Below are 4,735 nucleotides of genomic sequence, written 5' to 3' on the forward strand. Positions count from 1 at the left end.
TAGGGAGAATTTTTAAATAGGGACAATTTTAATTTAAATCTTAATTAATTATACAGCGAAAAAAAAATATTTGGTTTTTAATAGGTTTTTATGGGGGGACGATGTTTTATGTGTTTTAATATGCTGTAAGCCGCCCTGAGTCCTATAGGGAGAAGGGCGGCATATAAATCCATGTAAATAAATAAAATAAATAAATAAATACTGAAATGTCTGCAAGAAAATAATCTAGCTCAGAGAGCACCAAGGATCCCACAGTCTTCCTCTTCCTCCTCCTCCTCGCAAACCCGACTCCCTTCTAGCACTGATGATGTTACCTAGTTGGGTAATGAAATGCCTGCAAGAAAACAACGAAGCTCAGAGAGCACCAAGGACCCTATAGTCTTCTTCTTCTTCCTCCTCCTCCTCGCAAACCCGACTCCCTTCTAGCACTGATGATGTTACCTAGTTGGGTAATGAAATGCCTGCAAGAAAACAACCTAGCTCAGAGAGCACTAAGGACCCCACAGTCCTCCTCCTCCTCCTCCTCACAACCCCAGTCCCTTCTAGCACCTATGATATTACCTAGTTGGATAATGAAATGCCTGCAAGAAAACAACGAAGCTCAGAGAGCACCAAGGACCCTATAGTCTTCTTCTTCCTCCTCCTCCTCCTCCTCCTCGCAAACCCCACTCCCTTCTAGCACTGATGATGTTGCCTAGTTGGGTAAAGAAATGTCTGCAAGAAAATAATCTACCTCAGAGAGCACCAAGGACCCCGCAAGAAAATAATCTACCTCAGAGAGCACCAAGGACCCCACAGTTTTCCTCCTCCTCGCAAACCCCTCTCCCTTCTAGCACTGATGATGTTGCCTAGTTGGGTAAAGAAATGTATGCAAGAAAATAATCTACCTCAGAGAGCACCAAGGACCCCACAGTTTTCCTCCTCCTCGCAAACCCCTCTCCCTTCTAGCACTGATGATGTTACCTAGTTGGGTAATGAAACGTCTGCAAGAAAGCAACCAATCTCAGAGAGCACCAAGGACCCCACAGTTCAACTCTGAACTATAAATACTCTTCTCCATTTTTCCCCCTTGCTTGGGGCTAGCATATTGATTAGACAAAACTGACTGATTTATTCAAAGGAACCCTGATTTAAAAAAGCCATAGTTTATGTAGGGCCAGCAGACCTGGGCTTAAAAATCTGTTCATGGCATCAGAGCCACTTTTGCTAACTTGAGTTTTGCAACCCACATCGGGTAGTCTTACGTATTTGCTACAATCTCTTGAAAAGAGTGAATCAAAGTGAAAATAAAAGCAGTCGTGTAAATGTCTTTTTGTTTTAATTTTCACTTTGATTCATGAGGGGGAGCCAGAGGACAATCTGTTCACACAAGTCACAAGGACTCAACTTTTCCCTCCTCCAAATAGTTTGAAGAAGACTATTTCTTCATAATATGAAAACCAAGAGAGGTTTTTCTTGGCATCAGGCTTTGTAATTTTATTTTGGACTGATTCCTGACTTACCCCCAAGTCTGCTTGGGTCAGAAATAAGAAGATGGTTCGTATGCTTGGTTCTGGGACCTTATCATGGTTTCTTTCCATAAATTCCCAGGGCGTAGGGGGAAGGCAAGATTCTTTGAACCCTATTTTTTAGGATGGTCTAAGGTAGCTTTCTGAAACCTGATACCATCTGAATGTCTGTTGGACAAGTTGTTTGGAAACCAAGACTCAACCCATCTTGGTAGTGTAAGGTTTTACACTGAGCCTCACAATTGCTCTGGCATTACTCGGGAATTTAAAAGAGCCAAAGAAACTCCTGAGCGGAGGTTTCAGCAAGCAAATAACTTTTATTTTGATCAAAATAGAGTTGGGTGACCCCATCTCCCTTCGTGGCTGATAGAGATTTGAAGGCAACAACCAGAAAAGATGTCTTCCACCTTTTATACCTTTCCAGGTAGCTGTACTGCTCTGTATCGTGAAAGTCGGATTCCTTGCAAATGAGATTTTTAGCAATAAAGTCTCACAATAGCAGGAGAAATTCAGGGTGTGATGTACAGCAAAGCCTGATCAATAAAATGAGCCTCTCTAATATCAGCGTAGTTACAGGAATAATATGGAATTGGTGTTTTCTTTCACTTGATTCTAGGAAGTGGGAATATTGGGAATAATATGCTGGGCTGACCAAAAATAAAGGTGGAATTAAACAAAAAATCTAACAAACAAAAGCTAATTCAGACAACCACATTTTTTTTTTATAAATTTCCCCGCTACTCTTGATCACCACGTGCTAGTTATAGCTTTTCAGTGTGGAAGAATCTTACAAAGCCTGTGAAAAATCACTCCATACAAGGGGCCAAGTTAGCTTCCTCTCCTTATGAAAGAGATTACCCAAAGCCATGTTGAGTTAAACATAAAGGTTTGCAGAAACCACACTGAGCTTCTTGTTTTAGGGGGAAGCAACTTCCTGCTACGTCTATACTATGCCTATCCCTGAAATTGCAAATTATTAATGAAGTTTAACTACTGGGAAGCTGTTAAAACCTTACGCAAAATCAGGGCAAAACCCAAAGTGAAAAAAAGCACAGAGAGGAACAGGACTCATTCGATCAGCTCAGGTACTAATTTCTTTCGTTCCTATTGTTAACTTTCTGTATTTTCTTCCTTTTTTTTAATGATCAGATCTCTCTCTTCAGGTATTATTAATTTTTAGCTCCCATTATCTTTCCTATTATCTTTTTTCTTTTGATGTTCAGATCTCTCTCTTCCGTTTGTGCAATCATTTGGGTTGTGAGAGAATCAGAGTCCCCAAACTCTTAATTTTTCCCACTCTAAATATCTCTAAATAGGAAATACGGAGGGTTTAAATTAGACGGAAGGTCTGAGAGAGGATTCAGCACCCTGTCCTGTGGAGCAAACCTCTCAGGCCAGATTAAAGGGATGCTATGTGTGTGCTTTTGGATCAGTTTTGACTCCTGGTAACTCTTGGACTAAGCCCTTGGAGTTTTCTTGGCAAGATTTCGGAAGTGGTCTGCCACTGCCTTCTTCCTAAGGCTGTGAGAGAGAGGGACTGGTCACCAAACTAACTTCTGTGCCTAAAGTGGAACTTGAACTCATGGCACCTGGTTTCTAATCCAATGCCTTAATGGCTATACCAAACTGGGTCTCTTTAAAAGGATGCCATAGAATTGGGGGGAAAAAATAGAACAGAAAGAGCTTTCTAAGTCTCCCTCCCTGATAGGCACCACTTTCCAATCAATCAATCAATCTCCAGCCCACCTTGATGCTGCTAAGCATCTCATGCGGGACAGCCAAGTTGAATGAACTTGGTCACCACAATGTAAAAAAGATGTTGAGACTCTAGAAAGAGTACAGAGAAGAACAACAAAGATGATTAGGGGACTGGAGGCTAAAGCATATAAGGAAAGGCTGCTGGAATTAGGTATGTCTAGTTTAATGAAGAGAAGGACGAGGGGGGACATGATAGCAGTGTTCCAATATCTCAGGGGCTGCCACAAAGAAGAGGGAGTCAAGCTATTCTCCAAAGCGCCTGAAGGCAGGACAAGAAGCAACGGATGGAAACTAATCAAGGAGAGAAGCAACCTAGAACTAAGGAGAAACTTCCTGACAGTTAAAACAATTAACCAGTGGAACAACCTGCCTCCAGAAGCTGTGAATGCTCCAACACTGGAGGTTTTTAAGAAGAGACTGGACAGCCATTTGTCTGAAATGGTATAGGGTTTCCTGCCTGAGCAGGGGGTTGGACCAGATGACCTCCAAGGTCCCTTCCAACTTTATTATTATTATTAACTATATTTTGTAAAGTTTGGGAAAGATTTGAGAGGCAAATTGGAAACCTGGCTTGCCTTTATCTATTCAGTTCCTTATTTGAACATTTCTTTGGGTTTTTTATTCTGGAACCAATATTATGGTGGGAATGGATTTCTTAATAAAGAATGGTTCCCCATTAGGAATGTACAACATCTTCATGGCATCACCCTTCTATCACTGAAGTTACAGCGACCTCATTTTATTTTATATTATAACGGTATATCTCGTATTTTGGCACCATGATTGTTAGATACTAATGCCATAGGATCAGCTACTAGTGATAAATGATTAATGTGCCTAGCCCCCTCCATTTCATCCTGTTAACTATATTTAAAGATATGTTAGGCAAGAGATAATAATTCTTCCTCAGTGCACCTCAATAAACCTCCCTGGTTTGCTCTAGCCCTTATAATCTAATTACTAGACTACAAATATCTTATATAAATGCATAAGCAAGCTGTCACCTGTGCAAGGGTCTGAAAAGAAAACTCATTCTATTCTCTAGTGATGAAGATGGGGCTTTTTGTAGCAGATTGGCATACCTCCGACCAGATTAGCTGCCTTTGAAAATAGTGCTTTGAAAACGGTTGCCAAATGCTTCGCCCAATAAATTTCTGTGTGTCTAAAAACCGCACAAGAAGAAGGAGAACTGCTTGGTTCCGGGGGTGGAAATATTGTGAACGAGAGCTGTTTCCGCTGCTGAGCCTTGTAAAAGATGATGAAATTGCTGACCCCACTCTCTTTTGACTTTAAAGCAGGAGAAATCACCCGATGGTGTAAGGTTTTTAGGAAGTTTTGTTAGAGTTTCAAAACTCTACTAAAAAAAAAAAATGCCACTAAAGAATGACTTTTTCTAGGGTCCCACGCAAAACCATGCATGAGCATAGGCCACCAAACATGCCTTTCTTTTAAAAGACACACTTGAAGGG

At 41.0% G+C, this 4,735-nt stretch overlaps 1 protein-coding gene across 1 annotated transcript in view; it reads left to right on the forward strand.

Moving 5' to 3' along the window:
* The first annotated feature begins 2,567 nt into the window (after positions 1-2,567).
* The window catches only part of LOC107297459 (interleukin-36 receptor antagonist protein), an 11,620-nt gene continuing 9,452 nt past the window's right edge, over positions 2,568-4,735 (forward strand). Inside the window, exon 1 of the mRNA XM_015826822.1 lies at positions 2,568-2,593. The gene's annotated coding sequence lies outside the window, so the exon portion shown is untranslated. The remainder of the gene's footprint in view (positions 2,594-4,735) is intronic.

This window comes from Protobothrops mucrosquamatus, unplaced genomic scaffold (genome assembly GCF_001527695.2).
Source record: "Protobothrops mucrosquamatus isolate PMUCROS unplaced genomic scaffold, P.Mucros_1.0 scaffold3318, whole genome shotgun sequence".
Lineage (NCBI taxonomy): Eukaryota > Metazoa > Chordata > Lepidosauria > Squamata > Viperidae > Protobothrops > Protobothrops mucrosquamatus.